Source organism: Grampus griseus (assembly GCF_964374135.1).
Source record: "Grampus griseus genome assembly, chromosome: 15".
Lineage (NCBI taxonomy): Eukaryota > Metazoa > Chordata > Mammalia > Artiodactyla > Delphinidae > Grampus > Grampus griseus.
The window spans coordinates 50087621-50115408 of record NC_139009.1 but is presented as its reverse complement, the minus strand read 5'-3'; the positions used below and the strand labels follow the sequence as shown (position 1 = coordinate 50115408).

The window sequence follows — 27788 nt, the reverse complement described above, 5'->3', positions numbered from 1 at the left end:
TGGTAATGCCCTGGGGCTGATTACTGGACTGCCCCTGGAGTAGCCTGCTAAGCCTTACGAAGGATAAAAGGGAGGCCCAGAGACTTGAAAGAGCTTGTTAGGGCAGAGTAGAGACTTGATCCTTCTTGTCCTTAGAGTGGTTGCTGCCCAGCATGGGCACTGCTGGAAGATCTGGGTGGGTCCTAGCAGAAAATACTCTCCTGTGACCACACCTGGAATCTTGGAGCAGGGGCTCTTTCTCAGATGCTCTGGGTAGATGTAGATCCCCAGAGCTCTTGACATGAGCCCGTGGGCCTCAGCAGCTGGGAATCTGGATAGGAGTGGATCACTATGTGTTCCTTCCAGGGCTTCAAAGGGGCGTGGGAAGGGAGGGCACTTTGAGCATGTTGTCTATTGAGAGACGCGTGCAGGCAGGGCCAGTTCGATAGGCAGGGTAGAGGGGAATGAGTGTTTTTAGTAGAAATCAGAGGATGTGAGGCTCTGTTTCTGTCCACACCACCATGAGACCTTGGGCAAGGGAGTAAATCTCTCTAGACCCCACCAGTATAATACGGTAGAAACAAAACAGAGAAATGTACTCCTATATGCAAAGCCTACCTGGCTGTAGAGTGGATCAAGGAGTCTAGGATATTAGTAAAGAGCCTGGGCTTTGGAGAGAGACAGACCTGCAGGTGGAACTGGGCATTCGTAGTTCTTGATTGACGTGGGCATGTTACTTAATGCCTTTAAGCCTCGGTTTTCCCATCTGTAAAATATACTTACCTTGAAGGCATGTTGAGAAGATGAAATGCAATCAGGTATGGAAAGTACAGGGCATGCAGGGAGCACTTCATAAATGGTTGTTGTTGTGATTATTGCTATTATTATTACTTCTGCCTTTATTGGTGGTGTGATTTACTTACCTATTTACCTTTTTTTTTTTTTTTTTTTTTTTAAAAAGAGAAATCTGTGCCTTGGTTGGCCAAGCAGGCTACTTGAGGGGGATGAAGCAGGAGGAGTGAGTGGCTTCCGGCCCTGCTTCACATGTTTATAGGTGATTCAGAGCATGCCTAGGTAGTGACCGATCATCTCAGGCTTAATTTCCACCTGGTTGAAAGTCTTGTGGTTGTAGATGCCCACCATGCTGGCCACCTTCTCAGGCAGAATGATCATGACCCGCAGGTGTGTGTTCACCACTGCCGGCTTCTCCTTGGGCGGCGCCTCCTTCTGGGCCTTGCGCAGGCACTTCTGCAGGGATGCTGCTTCCTCCACAGGCCTCTGTTCAGCATCTGATGCTGTCATGTGCTGTGCAGCTGCATAAGCTGCTGGTAGAACACATCCGATATCTGATCAAGGTCCACGCTGCGGTAGGTGAACTTGCGGAAGGTCTGCTTCTTGTGCCCTACTTCTGCCGTCTTGTCAGTTCTTCGGCAGCCTTAACTTTTATACTTACTAACATTTTGCCTTGTTCAAAAAAGTATTTGAGTGGCCCACGTACATGGAAATAAGATAGCCTGATAAAATAAACTACCAAGAAGTAGAAAAAGAAGTATTGGGTAATTGGCAGCAGCAGCTGAAAACATGGGATGCCCTCTTTGTGGGGTTCTCCAGGAAGACCAGGTCTGCTGAGGGGTGGGCTGCAAGATTGGGCCTGGCCATCTAAGATTGGGAGGGCTGCCACCGGAGGCATGGTGACACGTCTTTACATCAGGGGTAGGGAATGATCTTGTGGAGGCCAAGAGTTTAGAAGGATAGCAACTCACCTGGCTTGGAGGGGAAGAGAGAGTCAGGTCTTTGGACTTTGCATCTTTGGACTCACTCAGTCACAGCTTCTGTGTTTTTCTAGTTGGTAAGTAGAATGTTCATTCATAGAGGTATGTGCTATGCTGTAAAGAGCTGGGGTAGAGAATAGAGGTAACATTTGTTTTTGGAAAACTTTCACCTCTACTATCTATTCTTTCTCTTCCTTTTGTCACCTCCGGGCATTGCCAAGTCTCTCCAGAGGCTATATTTTTCCTTATTTCTCTTATTTTTTATTACTTCATAACTGATAAGGGTTTTCGACATTGGCCCTTCCAAGAAGATTTCTATTTTAATGGTAGTGGGGAGAGGTCTCCTTATGAGCCACTATAGTGATAAGAGATGGTGATAAACTCTATTGATAAATAGTGAAACTTAAAAAGTAGAACAAAACATTCTCTATCCCCAAACCAACTCAAATCCTAGAGAATTGTACTGAAGAAGTTCTGTCTAACTGAGCATTCCAGAGTCCACCAAATCAGAGTCCTGAATTACAGCTCTGACACTGACTAGCAGGTCACTTAATCTCTCTGTGCCTCAGTTTTCTTATCTGTAAGAAAGATGGGGATAACAATAGTATCCACCTCACAGGGTTGCTGGGGAGAATAAATGACCTAATAATATAAAGAACCATTAGATTTTGGTGGCCAATGGTGTTTCAGTTACAAGAAAAAGTTGGATATTAGAGTAGTTCAGTCTTTTGATCACAAAATACGTGATTTGCACAAGTTGACCACTGGCATCTTGGGGTCCCTCAGAGTTTTCACCAGTGGGTTGGGAGTCCAGCAGAACAGATTAAAAATGTGGAAAACAATGTCCTTTTGTCATTCATCAAGTCTGATTTGCAGTTGGAATGTTCATGGAAAGGATCCTATTTGGTTAAATAATGGAAATCAACATTCTTTTTATTTGACAATGAAGCGTTGAAGTGTTGGGGATGAACAGTCCCTGGTTTGATGGCAGGTTCAGATTTCCCCAGCCTTCTCTTTGACCGTGGTCTTCAACTGCTGGATCTTGAACCAGAATACAGTTGCAGGAGCACAGTGGAGAGAGCGCAGGATCAAACATTAAGACTGAGTTATGCATGGGACTGGATAGATGACAAATTTTGTGAGTCTTGGTTTCTCCATCTCTAGAATGAACACTACAAAACTTCCTTCGTAGTGCTGTTAGGAGGACTAAAGGAGATGATGTGTTTGAAATGTTTTGGCAATGATTAAGGATAATGCAAATATTTATTATTGTTTTATCCTCGAAATGAATTGACTCATGTCATTGCAACTAGAAGGAGGCCCAGATGGGTTCAATGCCTTGCTCAGGATGAATTAGAGGGAGGAGGCGATGTGCCTTGGGGCTATAATGGGTCTGAGCTTAGCAATCACCTCCCGCACTTGTCCAGCATGTCCAGGTGTCTGCTGATCGGGAACAGATTTGAGTCTGTTGGTTTTTTGTCTGCTTGGTTGAATTGTAAAGATCTGTGCTGTGTGTTGTATTAGGTTCCATTCTCTGTCCAATCACTGATTAATTCTGTGACTCAGTTAAGTCATGTAGGTCTGGTGTCTCCACGAAATGGGTAACCTCGGCTCTGCCTATTTCAAAGGGAATTTGGAAAGTAAAGGCAACTAAAGGATTGAAAGTAAAAGCACTTCTTGGAAGATGCTTCCATTCTGGAGGCAGGATAGCATCGAGTTTATGTGCACAGACTCCTGAGTCAGATGCTTATCTCTGAATCATAGCTCTGACACTGACTACTAGGTCCCTTAACTTCTCTGTTCCTCAATTTTCTCATCTGAAAATTGGGGATAACAGTAGTAAGTTGGGATTGTCGTGAGGGTTTAATGCTGAACGGCTTCAAATGGTGCCTGGTCCAGGTGGGTGCTCTGCACTTGTTAACTACAGTAGAGTAGGGCCTGTCCTTTGTCCCCTTGGAAGGTAAGATTGCTGCAGAAGAAATCAGTCAGGGATGTCTGAGACACGTTGGTCCCTATTTTTTTGTAGTATCGCCCCTCATAAGTCACTGGTAAGGGGACAGTTTGCCAAGTGCTCTGCCAATCTTTGTAAAAAAGTGGATTAAAAATGTTTAAAGATAAATCTCCAAATATTAACCTTTCCCTGACTGTCCTAGAGCCCCAGGAGCAGATTTGTATTTATATGAACTTCTGGGGAAGGAGGCCTTTAGTGGCTGAATTAATGCATGCAATGAGTTGTTCAGTGGTAGTTGTACCATCACAATGGAAATCTCTCATGTTCTAGAACTGATGGACAAGGTCATGCTACAAAGTTGATCAGTTAATTCTACCTTTTATTTGTAGAGTCCGTCTTCCCAAATGCTGAAAGGAATGCTGTCTGTTCTCTGACCTGTTATTCCAAGTTCAGTGCAGGCACACAGCTGCCCGTTTTGTAGACCATGAGCCTAAGACCCAGAGGCACATTTACTGGCCACTTTTACCACGAATGCTGATAATGGTTGTGTTATTTTGACACCAGTCGTGACAATTTTGGACACTTCTTACAGGATAGAAATCCCACTTGAAGGAACTTTGGAGTGTTTCATCGGAAAGCATGCCGGCCTAGGCCTGGTTTAGGAAGGGTTAGTTGTCATTCATTATGAGTGTTTGTAGAAAAATGCAATCAGCAAGACATTTCTGATATAGCATCACCCAAAGAATACCAGTGTTGATGTAGTTGGACACAAAACACTGTCCAGCTGACTGGGGTCCCAGCTCTGTGTTGTAGCTGGTCCTGCCCTCAGAAGGTTTGGGTGTCCTTGCTGAGGCTAGAAGGAAAGAAAACAGCTGGGCGAGCAGGATCACCAGGAGCTCTGGATCCACGTGTGCCGAAGTGCTATTTGGGATAGAACAGGACTGAACTTGTGCCCCAGGACATCTGCTCCTGGTGCAGCAATGAGATTTCCAAGAAAGCTTTGCATTGCTCTATCTCCCCTCCTAGAATTGTTTTTATTATTGTTCATAAAGAAAAGAGTTTTTTTTTTTTTTTTTTTCATTTCCAATCATACAGGTGAAACTTGTCCAGTGGAATCCAGTGCTCTGGGCCAAAGGAGAGGAAAATGCCATCCTAGCCATTCCTTATTGGCAACTGTAGTTAGGTCCGGTGTGTGTTGTTATGCAGGGTATGGCATAGTGCAATATTCTTGGAAATCGTGGGAACATTAGGTATGAGCCTTGGCATTTCGGATTCAGGAGCTGTGTCAACATTTGGGCTGTAGCATTCTCTTATCTGTTCACTCAGCAAGGTTTTTTTCCCTCCTGTTTACTCCTCATCCTTTCTAGAAGAGAAACATTTTTTCTAGAAGAGAATGTTTTGGAATATCTGAGGGTCTTGTAGTATATGCTGCGGTAGGCTTCCCAGCTCCCCCTTCAAAACCAAGAGATGTTGGCTCCTGCTGATTCACAGCTGTACTCTCTCTGGAACCAGCCCTGGAAGAAGGAAGCTGCCTTGCCCAATCTTACTCCTTCTCCCAAGGGCTCCCTGCATCCAATTATTAGTTACTTGAGAATAGGAAAGCCTGGTTCCCTTGCTTTAACTGGGGCAACTCAGAAGGGCATCTCAACTCCTGAGTTCCCTACGGGATTGTCACAGAGGCGACAGCTGCATCACACAGTTCAACTCTCCCACCTGTCCTTTTCTGTTTCCCCCTCTCTGTCACAGGTATTATTTCCAAGCATGCTCCCCAATTTGCTCTGCACCCAAATCTCTGTCACGGAGTCTGTTTCTAGGAAATATGATCTGAGGTAGATCCCTTGGAGCCATGATTAGGGATGAAGTGGTGACACTGGTCTCTGACCCTTTTTATCTTTTCCAGAAATGTTTCCTAGTCATTCTTTCCTAAAAATGATCTTGGAGGCAGGGTTTCTGAGCCGGTCTAGGCCATTATTATTTCCATGCATATATATGGAAAATCTGGAAGGATACCCACTGAGCTGTTAACAGTAGGAGAGGAAGTGAGGAGTGAATTTCTGTTTTACCTGTATAAACTTCAGAATTGTCTAAATAGTAAAATAAACATGCATAATGTATCAACTGTATAATTATTATATTTCTTACTTATTAGTCGACTTTAATATCTGAGTGTGACCAGTGCACAGCCTATGTATTCACCATCGCTGGTCCTCTGTGTGTTTAGTGGAGAGGCCATGGTGGGGTGAGGGGTGGGGGAGTGGGGATGACTCCCAACCATAGGGGTCAGCTTCCTCTACCTCCTTATTTTTTAAAAAAATTTATTTATTTTACTTTTGGCTGCACTGGGTGTTGCTGCGTGCAAGCTTTCTCTAGTTGGGGCGACTGGGGGCTACTCTTTGTTGCGGTGCGCGGGCTCCTCATTGCGGTGGCTTCTCTTGTTGCGGAGCACGGGCTCTAGGTGCGTGGGCTGCAGTAGCTGTGGCACACTGGCTCAGTAGTTGTGGCTCGCGGGCTCTAGAACGCAGGCTCAGTAGTCATGGCACACGGGCTTAGTTGCTCCGCGGCATGTGGGATCTTCCTGGACCAGGGCTCGAACTCGTGTCCCCTGCATTGACAGGTAGATTCCTAACCACTGTGCAACCAGGGGAGTGCCCTACCTACTTATTGACATGAGTCAAAGCAGAGCAATGCTCTGTACCCTTTACCACATGAATGGAACCATCTTACCCTAGTGTTTGAAGAAATGTTTGCTAGTTTTTTTTTTATAGGGAATGACATAATTCATGGAAAGTACCTAAGGTGGCTGGGAAAATGCTTAATAAATGATGGTTATTTTACCATTATTATTATTATTATGTTGTTGTTGTTACTGGGTTTTGTATTAGAACATTAGCTCTGGAGGTTTTTTTTTTTTTTTTTTTTTTTTTTTTTGCGGTACATGGGCCTCTCATTGTGGCCTCTCCCGTTGCAGCTCCGGACGCGCAGGCTCAGTGGCCATGGCTCACGGGCCCAGCCGCTCTGCGGCACATGGGATCTTACCGGACCAGGGCACGAACCCGTGTCCCCTGCATCGGCAGGCGGACTTTCAACCACTGAGCCACCAGGGAAGCCCAGCTCTGGAGTTTTTTTACCAGAAGGGTTCCCCTTCCCGCCCCTGGAATTCCATGTCAAAGCAGGAGAATTTAATGCAAAGTGAGCACTGTGATGGGGCTCTGTCCCTCCAGTTCTTTCATGGGCCTGGAAGCTGTGTCTGGTCTCTGTTCTGCTGATGCAGGATGGTTAGGAAGAGGGACCCATAGAAAGCTGCACTTCTTTCTGAAAGTTTCCTTTAGCATTTAGGGCTACCTCTTTGGCGTTATCTATAATGCAAAATGTCAAAGACTGATCCTTTTCCATTGGGGGAAAAGGATGAATTGTCCTCACTTTGGGGAGGGCAAAGAAGGGTGAACCCTCATACTCACTCCCCTCTCTCCCATATGTGAGCCCTAGTCTTCTGTGTCTCTCCCCCAGGTGGCACTGAACACAAGTTGTCAAAGGACAAGCAGGCCACAGAAATCGAGCCTGTTAAAATAATTTACCAATTCGACAGTAATCCACAAAATGGAAACCCAGATCCTATGCCTTGTTGTTCTAAGAAAAGTTACCTCCAGCCCCCTTGCCTCAGTTTACTCCTGTGGAACATTGAAGTAGCCATACAGAGGCTGGAGAGATGGAGGTGGATGTTTGTGAAGTGGGACCTGGGGCAAATCCTTTCTTATTACCTGTCTGGCCTCCCTCACAGTGCTGTTTGGACCTTAATTGGCTGGGTTAATGAATGTGGCTATATAAAGCAGATTGTATGTAAATATAAGATCAATGAAAAATATAGTTTATTTGCTTTAAGTAAACTCTTGAAATAAATGTCTTTCTGGAAATCAAATGCTACAGTGCAGCTACCATGATAGATAGATGTGGATAAAAAGAAGCAACTTTGCTCTGGGGCAGTGTTTCCAAATGTGTTCCAAGGAACCCTAAACGCAAAAGATGTTGCTTTGAAAAAAGGCTGCATGTATTGATATTTGTCTGTGTGTATATATTTGTGTGATCAACATGTTTGGGAAACAAAGCATGCACTTTAGAAGGAGGGAGGCTCTAACAGTGAATTCATATACAGAAGGAAAAAATAAATCAAATTATATAATTATTAAACATGCTGACAAATATCTAGAAAACTAACAATATTTTGAATTAATTACTTGACATACTTCTATGATACTTTTCCTTCTATATTCTTTGTTCACCTCTTTGTACACAACAATTTTGTAATATTTTCTACAGAGAGAATAGAAAGATAATTTAGTCTTTCTCTAACATGGCTGATAGAAATTTGTCTTTTATTATTGACAATTAAGAAAATGTCAGCTTTGCTGCTTGTAATTGGTAATGTCATAACTTTTTAGGTTGTTGACAAACTTGGAACAACCTCTATCCAGTTTGCTTTGTATGTAAGCTGTAAGATTTCAGGGTGTTTCAGGTTTTCTGGTATAGTAATTCATCTTACCTACTCTTTACATTGATGACCCTCACTAACCTACCAGTGTCTTGGAAGGGCTCCATATAGCGAGGGACCCTGACACTTAGGCTTCATCCACTTCAGGGTAAATGTGCCTTTGTATAAGACCTCCTTCCCCTATCCCCAAGCATTTATTTGGAAAAATGTCAAACCTAAGAAAAAGTTAAAAGACTTGTACAATAAACATTTATATACCATTCACCACGATTCACCAACTGACATTTTTCTACATTTGCTTTACCTCTTTCTTTCTCAGCCTATATCTCCCCGCCTTCCCCATCTAAACACACACACAAACACACTTCAGACTACATATTCTAGGAATAAGGACATGTTCCTACATAATCACAATACTATTACCATGCTCAACAAATGTAACATAGATATAATAGTATAAAGTTTCCCCCTACAACCCTTGGGAGGACAGCTTTGGAGACCTTGGTACACACCCTGAGCTAAGGAGAGTCAGCAGGCCTGGGCCCTGAGGGGGCAACTAAGTGTGACAGCCAGCGTTCCTTATGTGGACTTGCTTCCCTGGATTCACTTCACAGAGTCATTAATAAGTTTTGTGGATTTTTTTTTTTTAATTTTCATGTTGTTTTGAGAACTGTCCTTTGAAAGAGTCCTAGAGAGGGGCTGATTCTGTAAAGATGGTGCTACCCAGAAACCAGAGGGCCAGACGAGCTGGCAGAGGAGATGAGGAACTCTGGAGATGCCATCCCAGCTGTTAACTGGAGTGTCCCAGGAGAGGCCCTGGGGAGGCACTGATGAGCTGGAACTGGAGGTGGCCACTGTTAAGAGCTACCAGATGTGGGGACAGACAGGAGAAGCCACCCAGCTGCTGCCACGCATAGCAGCTTGCACTGAGACCGAAGACCCTGGCAGGAAGCCCTTCCATTGGAAGCAGAATTTCCCATTATTCTCCTGCCTGGGCAAGTGACTAAGGGAGAAGGTTGGAATATCAGTTAACCTTTCTCCAATGTGATTTCCTCCCCTTTAAACCAGGGGACTGGATAAGATGACTGGTTTTCATGACTTTTAAAAAAAATTAACAAAACGAAGCCTTCTGTGGGAGCCCGATTAGGTAGAAGTACAGCTGCTCTACTTGAAGAGGAAGTTGGGGCCCCAGAGCCTTCCCAGAAGCCCCACCCCCTCACCTTCTTCTACCTCTCAATGGCCTCTGAAAGGAGTTCTGGGTTTTTACAAACAGATTCCATCTGGAATAAAAAACAGAGATCTAAAATATTTTCCTCATTTCAAACATGCAAATGCAGGCAGAAAATTGATGAATTGGAATCCTGCATGGAATGCGTTTGTGAGTGCTGGTTTAGGAGGCAAAGGAAGTGCCTCAGAACCATGTGTTTATATAGCTGGGGAGGAGAGCCATCGAAGGACCCCAGAATCATTACGACTGTTGGCTCTGATCAGGGCTAAGAGGACCAGATAAACCCCAGTCCTGCGGCTGTGACTCTTGGATATAGGAAGTCAACAAAGCCTTGGGGTCCAAGTTTGAATGCATCCCAAGTGCCTTCTAAAGGCTTCATCCTTTCTGTTCTGCTTACCACGGGTCTGCACTGATACTGTGTACACTGGCTATAGCCTTTAGGCTTCCTAGAAAATATGAGCAATTCTGGTGTTTTGGGGAAGCTCTATCCTATCCAATTCTTGTTGTAGAAGAGGGTATATTCCTTCTAGTTTTGCACAGGATCCATAAGAGTATGAGAATACTAGATAGGACGTTATGCTTCCGGAAGATTTTAATTTTCAGAGGACATATCGTGACCTCATTTGATTCTCACAATGAATCAGAAAAGTAGGCATTAGGCTCATTTTTCAGATGGGCAAACAGAAGCCGAAGAGAAGGTAAGTGACTTGCTCGTGGTACATGGCTGACACCCGGTGAAGCTGGGACTGGATTTTATGGTTCTGCTAAGCCAGCCCCAGATGGCCACTTCTATCCAGATATTAGATCAAATGCAGGTGCCTAGAAAAGAGTTTTGTTGCTGTGGCTCCTGTGGGGAAGGTTAGCCATAGGCATCATTAAAGGTGGTATTATGACCCCTTGGCACCAAGTGCCTGCTCCAGGTTCCAAACTCCACAGCGCATGTTGGTATCCCCTGGGGAGGGTAGTGCTACCTGCTCCTGCCCGGCCTCCAGCTGTAATTGCTTTTCCTCTCGCTCCCTGGGGCAGTAGGATGTGGCAAGAGTCTACAGATCTGAATACTGCTCCTAACTCCATTGCCAACAGGTTATGTGTCTTTGGCAACTTCTCTGAGCCTCAGAGGATATTGGAGTACATCCTTGTTTCTCAAAGTGCTGTGCTTGGGCCACCTGTGACAGAGACGTTGTGTGTGCGCAAGCGCCTAGGGGGCTTTCAGTCCCACTGCAGTAGAATCTCTGGGGCTGGGTCACAGGCTCCTCTGGTGATTTGGTGGCTACCACTAGACTGAAGAGTCCCCAAGTGTCCTTCCAACTTGGTGCCTCCTTTCAGCAGTAACCCTTTGCCTTGACCCTGGACGGGCTGAGGTTTCTATAGGGAGAAGGTGGCACTTGATTTAACTGAAGATTTAAGAAGCTGTTTCAGGCAAAGACTTGCAAAAACTTGAGAGTCTAAGGAGGAAGTTAGCAAACAGGTGGTTCAGGTGTGGTATGAGAAGATGTCCTTCGTGCTTATTTCAGGAACTGCTCTAAGTTCTTAAACTCTGCTCATGCCAAGCAAGTGTGTGGGGACTGTCTTGCTTCTCATTAAAGCCAAAATAAATTACTCTTCTGGGGAGATGCCTCTTGCTGTCCTCTGCCTCTCTGTCTTAATTTAGGGGCTGTCTGGGATTTGCACCCAAAAAGGAAGACCTGAATTCTTCCTTCCATTTCCCTGGGCAGACATGGCTGAAACGACTTACTGTATTGTCTAAAGTGATACCAGGAGCACTGAGATGAGGAAGAAGGCCAGCAAAAGAGTCACATTTAAAAATATGTGCAATGCTTATTAATAATTGTTTTGTGCACTCCTGTGGTGTCTTAAAAGATTTCACACTTTATAAGGTCTGCCTTCCAAACTGAATGTGATACTGTCATGTACTCAGGTTGCATATAAAAGTAGCTAAAACAGCCTAAAGAGCTAGTTTTAGGATTAGACTCACGAATCAGTGTTAGATAGTTGATGCTTACAAGCTTGAATATTTTAATACGCTGGGGTTGATAAAGTTATCAAAAGTGTCATGGCAAGAAGTCAAATCCTAAAGGGAGGCCATCGTCTTAAAAAGTGGTTAGCATTTACAGCTTATGTGGGGACATAAGTCTTACTCACCTAAGACTACAGAAATTATGGTTTCTTTGATGCAGCAACATGTGACCTGTACGATTTAACGTGAAGTACAAGAGGTGCTGCCAAGTGAGTGGGACATCTTGCTAGGTAAGCTTTTGGTTATCTATTGTCTCTTTATGTAACTCAGAATCTATTACTGTTAGCTAATGCCTGTAGATTATTATTAGCTGCCCATGAGATAAATTTTAGGTATACTCTTTTCTGTGGGGTGCAGAAGGCTGTAGTTTGGAAATGAATTCTGGTCAAGAAGTGGGCATGATCCACTAGAACATTAAGAGGTGCTGTTTGGAGCAAGGATGTAAAATTGGCCCCTACCAGAGTTCTGACCCTTTTATTCTCATTCTTTAATTCTTCAAAGATCATACACGGCAGATCCAAGGCCAAAGCTGCAGGTTGTTTCAGTATCCTGGGATCTTATTCAACAGAGCTAAGGAGATTCAGGTTTATTTTAAATTGCTAGGCTCATTCTTCCCAGCCTCTTATCTCTCCTGTGTGGCTATTCCAGTGTCCACCCCTAAGCAGCTTCATTGCAGCCAGCCAGCTGGACGCCAGCATCTGTGGTTAAGCAGAATTCTGACTTTCCAGCCCTCAGTTTCAGCTACTGCTGCTTTCTCCCATCCAATGATTATATTGAAATAAACTGTTCAGGTGGAGTGAAAATATCTAGAAAGAGGCCTGTAAATCTGAGTCAGTGGAAGAGTCTGCAGAAGGGAATTCTCCCTGAGATGTGTGTTAGTGGTGGGAGCAGCAGTGTGGGGTGATGCTCACCCTGCCAGGGCTGCTGTTTCCATGTGGAACATCTTAATTAGGGCTTCATATAGTTAGAATATTTTGCATATTACTGTTTTTTTAATTTCAAAATTATAGCTACTTTAAAAAATAATAGTTCTTAAAAAGTTGCTGGGTTTTCCATTTATTTTTTAAATTATAAAAGACACGTAACATTACTGATAGTTTGAGAAGTAAAGATAAGGGAAAATAATCATTTATAATCCCTAACACAATTGTTAGTTTTGTTTATTCCCTTCCGGTCTCTTTTTGTATGTATGCTTTTATCTAGTTGTAATCACAGTGCAATACTATTTCCAGTCCCTTTCCCACTTAGCATGTGTCACTTGCATTTTTCCATGTTGCTATATGGTCTTTATCCTCCTAATGGCTGCGTGATGGTCCATTGCAGTGTATTCACTTAACAACTTACCTATTGTTATCATTTTGATTGCTTCCAGTTTCCCACTGTTATAAAGCATATTGTGATAAGCATCTTTGTACATATTGTTTTCCCATATTTGTGTTATTTGTTGCATATTTTAAAAAGTGTTATTCAGGAACCAAGATATTTACTCAACAATGGGAATTACATTTGAAGCTAATGAGGAAATGGGGCATTATTTAACCATTTGTTGGGTCTTCACTATTCCATAAATTGAAGGGAACATGCAGCAGAAAAGTATTAGCACAATCATAGGTGTTTAGACATCTGAAAAGTGCCTCTGGTTCATTCCGAGGTCCTGGGCATTGTTAGACTCTTCCGTCCTTAGCGACATGATGAAGTACTTTGGTGCTGATCTTCATTGCTTCATTGCAATTTCAATGCCATATGCAGATGCATAAGAGTCTATGTGAAAAGGTAAAAAAAAATCAGCATATTCTTTGGTCAGCATCTCTCAGGAAGGATACCAGTGATTCCTCTTTTCTGAACTTCACCTAAAAGTGTGGGTTTTGTGGCTGTCGTAGCAATGCCATTCTCATCATGTTCAATGTCAGTAATATAGTCCTTAGTGAGTGTCCAAGCGAAGGCTGTGATCTCCTACTTAATATTCTTGAGGCATTGAACGTATTGGTCACTCACATGCCAAGTACAGGCTCGTAATTATAGTGACAGTCTCTATTTTTTTCAAGGGTTGCAAAGGTTTTATTTAATGAAACATGCTTAAAACTAACTAGAACACTTTTCTGTCTCTCTTTCTACCCCTCTTTTCTTGACTGAACTTCATTCCCTCAGTGTGAATGAGTAAGGGTGAGTTTTGGGAGGCAAGGAAGCAGGGTTCACGGTAGTGGGTCTCTGTGAGCTAATAGCAGGGAAGAAAAATAAGCATTGCAGTTTTTAAATGGGGGAAAAAATCAGGAAAAAGGCATGCATAAAGGATTTATCCTTTCCACGAAAACACTGATTAATGAAATCTAGTATGAACGGGGTGTCATGCCCTTTAAATATTAGATTTCATTCTTAGTGGATAGTAGTCTTCTGAAAGGAGATATTCTGCCTCTGCTGGCTCTTTACGGACACGTATGTTTCAGGCCCTTGCACTGATCAAGGATGCAAATGCTTCAGGTAACCGAATCACTGGACAGGGTGAAACATTGTGCTGGACAGATGTGTTGTCAGGAAAGGGCTTTTGCTGATAAAAGGGACAGCTGCCCTCGGGATGGGGTGGTGGTGGGGGGGGGGAAGGGGAGTCAAGTAAGAGGGAAGGAAGTATGCAAGGGAAGGTGACCCAACCACACGAAGCCAGCCTCTTGAGCCCCCAGCTGGGAAACTCCACCAGCTTGCTAGCTCTTCCGGTTCTAGCAGAGCTGGCCAGACATCTGGCCTCTGTTCTAATTAAAGTGGGCAACCAATTTAGTGGCTATAGTGAAGAAAACAGCAGTGAAATCTTGATGCCTGTAGGGTCATAACAAGGTTCCACATAATTCTTTAAGACTGAGGCTTTGCCAAGTTGTATCCATTTCCTAAGGGCCATTTAATTCAACTCCACTTAGATTTATTGAGTGCCAGTTATATACAAAGCCCAGAGCTCAGCCCTCAGAAAATCCATGTCTTTTGGGGAAGGAAGACAAGGGGACAACAAACTATGTTGTAGAGAAGATTGAATTAAAGACCATGATAGAGGACATTCAGGGTTCTCTAGGAGTGTAGCAGAGGAAGTATTTTATTATTGAGAGAATCTGGGGAGGCTTCCTGGTGGAGGTGACATTTTCTCCAAACTTGGAATTTTGAAGTCAGGTTCTAGGCAAACATTCAGGTTCTAGGCAGACATTCTGTGAGCAGAGAAACAAACTCCCTAAATGAAATTTCCCACCTGGAACTCTCTTCTCTTTCTGGGAGTGAGACAAAAGACTCATTCCAGTATAGTCATGGAATTTCTTACATTTCATGGGTGGCAACTCAGGCCCTGACACCTCTAAGACTAGGACTTTAGACAGGTGGAACGAACCAGGAATCTGGCTTTTCACACGACTCCAATTGTTGGAGAAGGATCATTTTAGCCCCTCGATATCTGGCTTTTGTTTATGCTCCAAACAGTGCATATGGTAACCTGTTACTATCAGGAATAATTAAGCCCAATCGACCCAAGTTATCTCCTGCTAGGTAGTTAACCTGACTTGGCTGTGTTGGTGGCATTGGCTAAAGGCAAAGTGAGAGCTATCTCCATATAAATGAGCCAGTCGGAGCTGATTTGTTAATTGTTTTCTTTCCCTTCCTGCCCCCTCTGATATTCTTCCCCCCACGTTCTCTTTGAGTGCCAAAGGACTGGTTGGCAAGACTGTGCCAGGGATCTGAAAAACTCTTATTTTATCTTTGTTACTGAAGGCAAAAATGATCTGTTATATGTATTTTATAAGAAAATGTGTTTTGTTTGTAGCTCTACAGTCAGCCCTCCCTTTCCCCCTCCTAATAATCTCATGTCAGAACTCTGAAGTAAGTTCACCATAATGGTAGCCTAAAGGACATATTTTGTAAGAATGAAAAATGAACATATTATTTATATATCAATAGTGTAAGAAGCATTGATCAATGTAAGCAGCCTGATGTTTTGCTTCTCTATTTCCCCTCCAACCCTCCTTTACCTTACCCTGCTTCCCCCTCCCTTCTTGCTGCAGGTGCCTGTGACACTCCTACTATTTAGAAAGCGAGTTCTAGCCTGTCCTGGTCAGTTTGTGCTGGGATTTGGTCTTTAATACGGAGCCTTCAACGGGCCGAGCCTCCAAAATGACTCTCTGACAGCCAGCCATTAATTACCATCATCCGCATCTAATTCATTCATCCCTCTCCCTCTCATGTAGAGGGACAGCTAGGGCTGAGGGCACTCAGGGAAATGTAGGCATGATTCCATGTTCTTTATGCAGAGAGGGCTGCCGGAGACTTTGTTGGATGCAGGGGCTTTAATTGAATTGGCTTGCCAATAAAGCTGTTGTCATTCAGTAAGTGAATTTGTTGTACTACTCAAACCACAGCTGCTGCAGACAGCCCGGAATTTCCTGAAGGCAAGCCAGGCCATGGGCTTGCCTGGGTTCAGCCTTTTCGATTGATCCTGAAGGCCATGCAGAGTGTGGCCCTGTGGAGGTTGATTTTGGCACCCATTTGGATGACAGTGAGTTACAGGGGCAGGCTGGAACCTGATGAGTCAGTGGGGTGTGACCTTGGGGGATCTTGTAGGGATCAGGGAACCCATAGGTATGTTAGGGACAATGATTGGTGGGCGGAAAGCCTTGCCCACCACAATTGGGTGTTTTCATCAGTCCCCAGACAGCCGCTGCCCTTGGCTCCATCGAGCTAGTCATAAGAGGATATCACTTCCCATTGTAAAAAAAAATTGAGAATATGACAGTTAATATACTTGTAGAGCCTTGTTTAAGAGGTCGAGTGGTATTGAGGAAATGCTGCAGCATTAGAACTGGCATTTGTTACTGGGAGATCGTTGGGCCAGAAATACTCTACCTCTCACCACGGTTTATAAAACATGGCAAGATTGGCAGGTTGTGTGATTTATGATGGCTTTAAAGTAACATCAAGATTAAGGAAAGTTTTTCAAGGGACTGCAGGGCCATTTTTATTTTCTGCATCCAAGCACATGCATGTAGTTGGCTCAAGCGAATGAGAGCAGGACTGGCAGGCAGATTTTCATGTTTTGGTGTCTTTACAATTTAAATAGATGGGGATCTCTTGTTGAACTCGTCATTCAAGTGATTTCTCCCCCTTGTAATTTGGAATTCCCTGACCAGTGCTCAGACCTTTTCAGGGAACCTGCTCTCTCCGGTTGTGGAGAGTTCATAGAACAGAAGGATCTCTAGTCTGCTTTCAATTATTCAAGAGCAGAGCATTTTCCAGCCCTTTGCACCTGTTCTCCATCGTCTAACTACCATTTGGCTATTTTCTTGTATCTTCACCAGGAAGTGGAAGGGAAAAAAACCCTCTAAGTCAAATTTCATTTTTGTTTGAATCCTGAAATTCTAACAACTCAGAAACTCTTTAAATTAAGCCAGTGTATTGGCCCTGTTCTTGACCTGACAAGTGAGAACTGAATTGATATGCCGCATACATGACTCTAAGCTTATAAGGAAAAAAGACGGTGGAGCATGGGAACGAGACTTTGGGATTCTCTATCAGCAGGAATACATTCAGAGTGAGGGAGAGTGAGGTGGAGTGTATACGTGCTCGTGTGTGTGTGTGTGTGTGTGTGTGTGTGTGTGTGTGTGTGTGTGTGAGTGAGAGAGAGAGAGAAAGAGAGAGAGAGGGAGAGAGAGGTTACTTTGATGTCTGACTTCGGGGTGAAATAGAGAAAACAGTGCCCCTAATTCTAGTCAGTAAATCCATTGACTGTAACTTTCCCTAGGTATAATCATGCTTTTGTAGACTCTTCTCCTGAATTTAATCATGAAGGAAGATGGAAATATATTAATTACTGTTTCATTGCAAGAAGGTGGATTTAACTACAGGTAAAATTTAAGGTCCATTTTCTGAAGCTTCAGGCTTAGGTTAATTTTTTTTCCAAAACTGGTTAACTTTTAAAGTCAGAGCCAAATTTAAGTTATGTTGAGTTGAAGGCGAGATCTCTTTTCCTCCTTGCAAATGAGAAGTTTGTCTGTCTAAGCCACCGATGTTCTGAAACAGTAAGAAAAAGACAAAACAAATTAAAGTTATTCCTCCAAATGGCACAAGCATGCCTCCAGAGGACAGGATTTTGGTGGCTGTTCTTCTCCATTCCCACCATCTGGCCTCTTTTGTTTTCTGTTCTCTGTCTTCTGGCCTTTGTATCATTCCTACTATTCCCTACTCCTTCACCTGATCTCCTTACTTCCTCTTTCTCCCGTATGTCTCAATCTTTTCCTCCCGATCTCATCCGATCATATATCAAATTATATAGGAATAATATTAAAATTTAAAATGGTCTTGCCTTTAAACACACAATTTCCTTAACCTTCTTCCCCAGCTGCTGCTTCTTCCTTCCTTCACGTTGGGGGGTTTGCACAGCTGGTACCCAATGAGGAGGCCACCATGATCCTGGTGATTTGCTCCCAGATGCTGCTTCCCACTAGCTACCGTCTCGGGTGGAAGGCTTAGATCTGTGTTGAACTTTCCAAGGTAATAAATTCAGGGAAACCCAGCTGAGACCAACCCACAATATTCTTCATTTCGGGTTTCTGCTTTTCATAATGAATGCCTTTCTGTACTTCTCTTTGATAAGTGGAATTAATGTCTCCACCTGAACTGGAAATGCTAAATTGGTGATAGTCTCTCGAGGATTTTGCGTCTTGCTCTGACACTTTCAGTGACTTCATCAGAATTTAGGTGTATTAAGGGATTAAGGAGTTTGGCCTATATGCATGAAGTTCTCAAGGTGTTCTCAGAGGCTGTTCCTAAGCCAAGTCCTGATGGTCCCTAGGGGAGAAAACTTTTCAATGAACACAGTTCAGTGTGAAACCTCATGACAAGCCAGCATAAGACTTTAATCATTTTCTAGCAGTGGCTATGGAAAATGGTTATGGAAAAAATATAATCAGTCTCCCCCTACTTTGGTAAGCATTGTTTTCACTTCTCTTTCCAAGATTCAGAATTCTGCTTTGGTTCCCTCGTTGCTTTTCTTTTCAAGCTGGGGTATGTGGGGTGAGGTGGTGGTATGCTGGCCAAACCTTGGGGCCGTAGGATAAACGTGGCAATTTCCCCAGAGCATTTATTTTATTGAAGGATTTTTGAGGAATTGTTAATTAATGGAAAGATTATTATTACATTATAAAGTTGAATACAAAATTTGCATTAATTTTAAAATAAGGAAACTTCAAACTTCTGCTTTAGATTCTCTATGTTATCCTCTATGTTGGGCCCCCAGAAGTGTGATTTCACTGTTCTCGGTATGAGGGGTTGGAAGTTGCATGACCCTTGAGCCAATCACCCAACTGGGCTTCTTATCAGAGCTGAGAAAGACTGATTTGTCTGACAGTGGATCTTAATATCTTTGGAGCGTGAATCTTATTGTATATATAACGTCAATTCAATAACCCCTAATAATGGTGCTAGATATTAGCAGCTGTGTTATAGGCAAGTGTAAGAAGGGTGAAAGACTTTGGGCAATTTAATCTCTTCTTGGTTTATGAAAATGTCTTGCTGTGCATATATTCAACCCACAGTCATCTGGGGACATGACATTTGTGTGTGGATTATCTCAGCTTCTTATGTTCCAAATTTCCATTTATCTGCTCGTTCAGCCAGTTGTGATGAGTTGGAAAGCTATTTAACCAGGTCCTAAACGTCAACTCTTAGATCAGGCTTAAGGGAGATATGCAGAGTGGGCACTCTTGGCAAAGGCATCCTATTGATTTCATCATGGCTTTGGTCCCATGCCCTGGTGTGAAACTTCTGTTCCTGCTGAAATCTGCACTAGCATGGGTCACAGGGCTCCTTTAGCCCTTCTGGCTGAGGGCCTGGCTCCAAAGCGGTCTAGTGATCCCTTTAGTCCTGTAGCCCCACACCCTGAGCTGAGTCTTTCAGTTTTGCCTCTTGAGATGAGACAAAGTGCAGGTCTTCAAGGAAGAGCCAGTGAAGAGGACATTGCTCTTTAAGGCTAGCATGGATCTAAGACGCCCACCTTCGCCAACCCACAAAAGTAATAATCCCAGGTTCAGTGGCACAGGAATACTAAGAGAGGAGTATGAGTAGATGAGACCGGACCCAGACACTCCACACTTTTTCACCCTTCTCTCCTCACAGGGAGAAGCTTGGGAGTGGGAGAAGGGGAAGAATTAGGGCACCAAGGCCGGCTAGTGAGGAGCAGGATACGGAGGAAAGTTCAATGGAAGGAGCTGTCAGGTTTCTCCTGATGGCTGGAGTGTGGGACTGCCATTTTGTCCGCCACCATAAGAAGGCCCCTGCGGAGAGAGGCGGTGATCTGACACACGCCTTTATTTTTTGTTTATTTTTCAGGCTCTTAGGTGTGGTAAAATGGCTCCGTTGTGGTGGAAAATGCATTGTGTTCTCAAGGCGGCTTTGGATTGTGTGGTGCTTCCCTGGCAGGACACCTGGTGCTAATGCTCACACGATCCACGAGGAAAGGCTTTGCTGACCAGATTAGCAGTGGGAACAAGACTACAGGAGAGACCGTTTATCTGCCTGAGAACAAACTTTTCTAGCACTTCAGCACACCACTTACCTACAATTTTAATGTGCTAATGGCAAGTGATTATTACTAGTGAGTTCACCTGAAAGAAATAAAATAGCCTTCTCTGTTCTCTAGTTCAGACATCTCACTAACTCAGACTTGCCACGTGCTCTGAACTAGAGAGGTGCGACGGGAATGTTCTCTTGGATTTGGGGCATTGAGCGTGCATGCAAGCAGGGTTCCTTTTCTTCAGAAGAAAAATAAATGGCAACATTCTGTTTTGGGGTTTGAAATCGCGTGACTGAAAATATAAAGGTGACAACTGTGATATGCTTTTTAAATAAGGGCAGAGATGTCAAGAGAAACCAGCCTTCTAGGAACAAAACAATATTCTGTCAGGTGCTATGGACTTAAGACCTTTTTCTCTCTTGGAATAATGTCCTTAAAAATAACCAAATTTTCCATTCAATAGAAAAATGTTCATACTTCCCTCCCCATCAATGTGAATTGTTGTCGTAGAGCATGGGGCACTAGCAAGCCATATTGACTTTGGAAATTAAAATGGGAATGTTCAAGAACGTTTTTGAAGAATTATATGGGATTTTAGCCATCTTAATGGCTTCCTTTTTAGGGTCAGTGAGAGTATTCTTGCTAAAATGTAGCCCATTGCTTTAGAAATAGTTTCCTTAATGTCTTTCCTGTTGCCCCTGCTGGGTCTGTGCAGGAAATGTAAACCAACATACAATATGTGTGTTTATTTTCATGTCCCATTTTATGGGAAATTGGATGGGATATTCCGCTGAGGCTTCAGCTATGAACTGTTGACAATATGGGGAGAGCAGGGCAGGCTATTGCTGAAAAAGTTTGCCAGGGAAGAAGGGGCTTCTGAAATCTTTGAGAGCTATGGGGAAGAGCCAGGCCTCCCTGCAGGAGTTCCGTTACTCAGGGGCAAGGAGGGGAGGAGTACAGTAATGAAACTGGCTGGTGCGATACTGAGCCAGTAAACAACAACCTCACCCTCCAGCCCCAGTTGCCAGCACAGTAGAGTAGGTCTGCTGTACCACACCTCATCTTGTGGGATGTTAAGTCTGATACTGTGTGGTCTTCCTGCCTCTGCTGGATACAGGAAACTCAGGATACCAAACACCTGATCCAAAGTCCAAAAGGAGTCATTAACTCGGCAGAGGGCAGAGTTACCCCAAGGACCCCTGCAGAACCGGAGAGGCTATAGGTTGTCAAACCAGTCATAACCTGGCCATGTGCAGGTGGTAGCTAAACAGAACCTTTTCCTGGGATCCTACTGGAAAAGTAATTTTAAGTGTCTGGGCAGTGTGGGCCCTGGGCAGGGTGTGTGTGTGTCAGTGTGTTTCCTATAGTATGTTTGAAATCTCAGGGCTAGGCCCATCTGTAAGGCAGCGGTAGGTGTCAGTGGGAATGCAAGTTCTTCCTACAGAAGAAAAGAGTTAGTATGTTTGCATTTTAAGCTCATAAACAGCTGTAGTTTGGACCATCATCACAAGCACATTGGGGCTGGAGGCGCTAAGGGCGGCCGTTTGCCAGTGCGCTGTGGCAATTTCCAAGCTGTAGACTGAAATAACTGTATAAACTTCCAATTTGATTAGGATTTTGTCTTGTGTTTTTAAACAAGAAAATTGAGGAGTGTCAAATTAATTTTGTAGTCTTGGTCACTTTTTAATTCCAGTTGGCCATCTCAGCCTGGATTTGTGCAAACACTGATTCCAGGAAGTAGTCAAAGTGCTAAACTTGGTAAATAAATGTGTTTATTTTACAAATGGATTCAAGATGAAACACCCAGCACTTCTCCAGGGCATTTCTGTCTCTGCCTGTTCATTTTAGCAGCTTGACCAAATGAATTCCCTTCCCTTAGTATAATATTTAAATGGACTTCTGGCATCTGATGCATTGCCTGCTGCTCCAATTTCCTAAGAAAGTCATTTAAATAAAACTTGACTATCTTGCATCTACTATGGAAGCCAATCCATTAAAAATCCTGGTCACTTCTCTCTCTCTCTCTAATTTTAGACAAGCCATGTGGAATTATTGGCGTTTGAGAAAATTCATCTTATCAGAGCCGAAAGTTTTGGATTTAATTTTTAACAATTTTTTTTCTTTCCTAGCTTTCTAAGTGAACAAAAAGACAAATAAGAAAAGGTTGCCATGAGAAGTTAGCAAGCTGTCAATGGAGATTTCGCTACTAAATGAAACTCCACTTCAGCTTTTTGGGGGAAGAGTTCCACCTCCCTTTCTTCCAATTCCCAGCCTTCCCTCTACACTGCTCTTCCCATGCCCAATATGAGAAAGGAAAAGAACCTTGGCAGGTGTCCTGTCTTCCAGGAATTTGCAGTCTGGTTAAGGAGACAGGCTCTACCCATTCAGAGGGTAGCCTGTGTGATTTGGGTTATTTGCTGAGCACAAGATGAGGGTGCAGAGTGGAGAGGGCAGAGAGGTCGTTATGCACTGGTCAGGGGCCAGGATGCGGGGTGTTGTTAAGTTGGTCTGAAGGGTAGTGGGAAGTGGTTACATGAAGAGCAAGGGAGGAGATGCTGACAGTAGCACAAAGATGGTGAATATGAGAGGAGCAGCCTCCACAGAAGAAAGAAGTGCAAAGCAAAAGGTCAAGCTGGAGGGCAGGGACTTGGCCAGCTTGACTGCACCCCCAGAAGGAGAGGGGATCGTGGAATTGCCAGAGACAGGGCTGAAACAGCCCAGGGGCTAGGCTGGGCGAGGCCTTGAGGTGGGGTCAAGGAGTTTACATTTGTGGTGTGGCTGGTAGGAGGGAATGTGCTGGGAAGTGGTGGAGAAGAATGAAGCCCAAGGTAGAGGGCTTCTGTTCTCAGTGTTCTTGGGCCTTGGGTGGCACATGTGTCATATCACAACGTGGGTCACCAGAGCCAGAGCTTCCTAGAGGCAGGGGCCAAAGCATGGCTCCACGTGGCGCGAGGTAGACGATGCTGCAGACTGGGGGTGGCTGGGAAGGTGTCTAGGAAGAGAGGAGGGTTTTGCGACATGGAGGGTGTGGTCCTAGGTAGTACTTAGAGTCACCTTTTATCACAGGAAGATGATTATTAAAGCAGCACTAGATCCTACCTTGGCATTCAAAACGTATGAGTAAAAATATATTGGTTGCCAAATTTACTTGTTCCCTTTCTTCCCGTTCAAAATAGTAATTGGTGCTTTTTCCCCCCAAACAGATGTTCTCAATTTTTTAGCACGTTGTGGGGTTGCAGAGTGTGTGTGTGGGGCAGCAGCTGGTGATAACATCTTTTATTTTTTATTTTCTGGCTGTGGGTTGGAGTTAGAATCAGGATTTAGAAATGAGGAAGCCGTGGCTTGTGGTCCTGCATCCTGACATCTCACACTGCATCTCAGGTAGCAGTTGTCCTTATGAGTCAAACCTGCAACCTATTAGCAAGTAGGTTGCATCTTTATATTATGTAAGCTATACCTGCTTGTGGTTAAAAAAAAAAAAACCCAAAAACCAGAACATTTCCTTTTCTCCAGTATCTCTCTCCAGAGGAAACTACTGTTAACAGTTTGGTATTTATCTTTTGTCTTTTTTGCAGATAATAATACTGATGACAACTAACTTTTAATATGTGCCAGATACTTTTCTAGTGCTTTACCCATAGGAACTCATTCAGTCCATACATTAGTCCTGTGAGGCAGGTATTATTATTTTCTTCATTTGATAGTTAAGGAAACTGAGGCACAGAGAAGTTAAATAATTTGCTTAAGTTCACATAGGTAGTAGGCGATGAAGCCAGGATTGATACTCAAGCAGTCTGAGTCCTGAATCTGTGCTCTTAATTATGAGTTTATGCTGCCTCCCTGAATGTGTATAATATACATACACAAAATTATATATTTAGTTCTTAAAAAAATAAAATCATTCTTTTAAAAATCTGCATAGAATGTAATTGACGTACCACCAATTATTTAATGATTGTCTTATTGCTGGCCATTTGTTTTCTTTCCAGATTTTTGCTATTATAAACAATATTGCAGGGAACATTCTAACAACAGTAGCAGCAGCAACAGCTAGCTACCATTAATTCTGAATAGTATGCTTACTATGGGCAGGGTCCTGTTCTAAGCTCTTTTCCAAGTATTTCTGCGGGTTAGATGCCTGGAAGTCAGGATGCTAGGTTAGAGTCCAAGAACATTTAAAATTTTGATTACGTCTGCCAACTTTTCCTCCCAAAAAAGAGCAAGTATTTATTGAGTGTCAACTTTCAATTCAACATTCTGTTAGGGATTGTTTGCAGTGCAGAAGCACGTAAGATTAGGGCCCTCCTGGAGGTCTGCAAGGGAAGAGAGACAAGCGGTACAAGTCATCAGGTGATTCAAATAGACTTTACATAGGGCAAGTCTGGTGGTATAGCTGGGAGCAGTACCGGGGTGCAGGGAGAAGGGAGGTCTGTGAGTGACAGAAGGTTTCAGCAGAGGCTTCAGATGGGCTGCAGGAAGCTTGGAAGGATTTGGAAGGGATGGGGTGGGGAGCAGTCCTGGTGAGGGTTGGAGAAGAACAGCGCTGGGGGAGGAGCTGGTGTAGTTTAAGGATGAGGCAGTGTGTCGGTGGGATTGCGGTTCCGACTGAAGCGAAGGATGTGTGTTGGAAAATGGCAAGCCAGCCTATTGCCAAGAAAAGAGCAGGATTAGAGTAAAAACAGAAGCCTACCTGTCCCATGACTAAATGTTTTAAAATTACAAATAAAACTAATAAATTGCTAAAACATATTCATTTCTTCTGCCTTGACACATGAATCTTCATAATGACCTGGAAGAGGTTTGAACTTAAAATCCTCACCTCCATGGAACATGGCACTGGAAGGTGATGAAGTATGTCTCCAGATCAGCTGCAAGTCAGAAAGGGGCTAGGGCTTGTGATAATCTGGTATATTTGCCTTAGTCACTCTGATTAGCTCTTCTCTTCTGTCAGTGCTAAAGCATACTGGTGGTATAGCTGTTTTCAAGAGCAGACAATCACAGCTCAGAAAAGGTGTGTGGGTGCCCTGGGCACACAGAGGTTGAACCCCCAGTCTCTGGCTTGAAGTTGAGAGGTGGAGATGAAGTGTCCCTCTTCCTTCTCCCTCCTCACCCCACCCCCAACCAACAAAGAAAGATATGCAGGTGCTTGTCTATGACTTTCTGTTCTGCAATGGAAATGGCCTCCGTGTTTTTGTTTCACAAGCACAGTTAAGGTCTGATTTCAGTGCTACAAAGGAAACGAGGGCAATGGTAAGAAACCCAGAACTTGGATGCAAATCATGAACCATTTTTAATTTGTTCGGTATATTCAGGTAGGGGAAATTCTATATTTGAATATAAGCAGCCACTTTGAACCAGGTATGGAAGTAGCTATGTAAGCAGTGTTTGGTGACGCATTGCTGAAGTTGTAAAATTTGTACCTCTCAAAACAAGGACGTTGAAAAGTTGTTTCTCACAGCAATACTAACATACCTGCATTGCATTGCATGGGCAATTCTGCATCATAAATAATGGATTTACAGGCCTAACTACTCCTCAGGAATATTATACATGTGGAATGTGGCTGAATTAATGTCACCATGACACCCTTAGCTTTCGCTGAGGAGGTTTCTTCAGCCTTAGGCTGGGGCCAGGCGGGGCCGGGCTGGAGAGAGCCACTGTTGCCTGGCCCAGAAACTTTGCCTAAAGGGGAAGAACACTGTTTGGGACTCAAGGATTTTGAGTGCCACAAGCTACAAATCGCAGGAAAAGAGAAATCAAGCATTAAGGTCTTCCCCAGATTATGACTGCCTGGAGCAGTCTGGAAATCGTAGGGTCCTTCTAACTGTCGGCAGGGACCTGCGTGAGGTCCAGCTCTGCGGTGGTGTTTGCTTTTACTGCTGCCATTTCTCCATTTCTGGTTTTACTTGTCTGAGCCCTGTCAGAGCAAGTATGGAGAAGTGCTCTCACTGGTTTTTCCTAGAGCTGGAAGGAGTCCTGGGGGAGAGTTGGGTGGTGGGTAATGCACAGAGACCGGGGCGTGACTTATACGCAAGTCCCTATGAGCCCCGTGACCACACCAGTCTTAACTTATCCACAGGAGGAATTGGGTGAAATGAGACTTGAGGGGTAGCAAAGGACGCAAAATGCAAGGACATCGCGCGCGCGCGCGTGTGTGTGTGTGTGTGTGTTGCAATGTCTGGAAGGAGGCTGGAAGGTGGGACTTACCGGTCCTGGTCTGCCACACTGCAGCTGGCCTGTGAGTTAGTGTGGAGCCCGCCAAAACCGGTTGACTTCTGGTCGTCGCACCCTGGAGGCAACTTGCCATGAACTTTCGGCAGAACCTCCTGGGGTGCTGGTGTGGGGCACACATGTTGGTTTCCCTTTCCTTCAGTGGGAGGAACTGGAATCAGTTGACCAGCAAGTCACTATGGTACACTTTTTTATGTGTTCTGCTGGGCTAGGGGCTGTGGAGGACACTCAGAGTCTTTGGTCAGATGATTGCAGATGTATGTGCATTCTAAAGAGCAGCCCAGGACACGTCATGGGTACCCAGTTCAGAGGATGGAGACCTTGAGTGTGTGTGTGGGGGGGGGGGTGTGGGAGGGGCAGGGGGTGGGGGGTTGGGATGGGGGAGTATAGTCAGGGAAGGCTTCAAGGAAGAGGCAGCCCTGAGCTGCTTTTCAAAGGAGAGAGAGGAGTTTAGACAGGCAGAGAGAAGTGGGTATAACTCAGTAGAAGGAGGAGATTCCAGAAGCCCTGAGGATCTCTAGCCCTGTAGGGAACAGGGCTCCTAGGGATAGCTTTTTGGTCTGAGTTGAGGCCTGAGTCCCAATTTCAGTCTGAATGCTGGTCAGCTGAAGAAGACACTGCCACTTCACTCTCCTCCTTCCTGTTCTGCTCATGACAGTCATGATAAGTTTATAACCAACATTGTGCCCCCAGAGGCAGGCAGGCAGGTAGTTGGCCTTCGCCACTGGTGCAGAGAACCAAATCAACCAACCGGGGTTCCCGCCAGAACAGGAAACCATGGGGAGTATCTGTCTGGCTGCATCCTCTGAGACACTTTCTCACCCTGTTCCCTGAGAGGAGAGCCTTGGTGTGGCACCTGCCTCACTGCGGACATGTGGACAAGGCCTCCGGAAGGAGAGAGCCCCTGCTGGCTTTCCTGAGACAGGTTGGGTGGCTTTATCATTGATGACTGTTCCCCCTCAGGCAGCTGTTTGCCCTGGGTGAGTGAGTTCCTCTCTCTAGACTCAGTTTCTGAATCTGTAGACTGAGAGGGTGGACCAGATGGCTTTGGAGGTCCCTTCCAGGTCAGCTCTCTCCTGTCCCTAAAGGCAGATGGAGGCAGGTGGGGAGGGCAGTGGAGCAGAGAGAAATCGAGAGGAATTCCCCAGCCAGGCTCTCGGGAACCACACAGTTCCCCATTCTAGTGCCACCTGCTCGGAGGTTGCGGGTAAGAAGGATGCTGGCCTTGAAGGCTCCATGGATGGGTAGCTTGGCCTCCTCAGATGTGCCCGTAGGCTTCTTGGGGTCCATATGTGGACAACTGTGGAACCCTTGCTTAGGCCATTCTTGACTTATCAGGGAAAGTTCAGTCTTTGGGTATACAGCTGCCTGTGGTCCCGGGGAGGAAACTGTTCCCTGAGATGCTCACTCACTGTCTTGTGACTGCAGCAAGGGCTGTGTCATCATGGCCAGAATCAGCAGACACAGGTCCAGGGGAAATGCCCCAGGTGCCTCCCATGAACTCCTGGGTGCAAACATGCCCTTATGCCCACAGCACATGACATCTGCAGAGCCAAGGCTGGAAGACCCTGGCCAAGGACTGCCCTGATGCTGG

At 44.5% G+C, this 27788-nt stretch overlaps 1 pseudogene across 1 annotated transcript; it reads right to left on the bottom strand.

The window, feature by feature from the left end:
- Window positions 1-970: 970 nt before the first annotated feature.
- LOC309834107 (small ribosomal subunit protein uS19-like) lies at window positions 971-27484 on the bottom strand (annotated as a pseudogene). Its single transcript has 3 exons — window positions 27385-27484; window positions 26171-26297; window positions 971-1404 (listed from the first exon to the last, which is right to left on the bottom strand). The product of its transcript is annotated as a small ribosomal subunit protein uS19-like (transcript).
- Window positions 27485-27788: the final 304 nt, after the last annotated feature.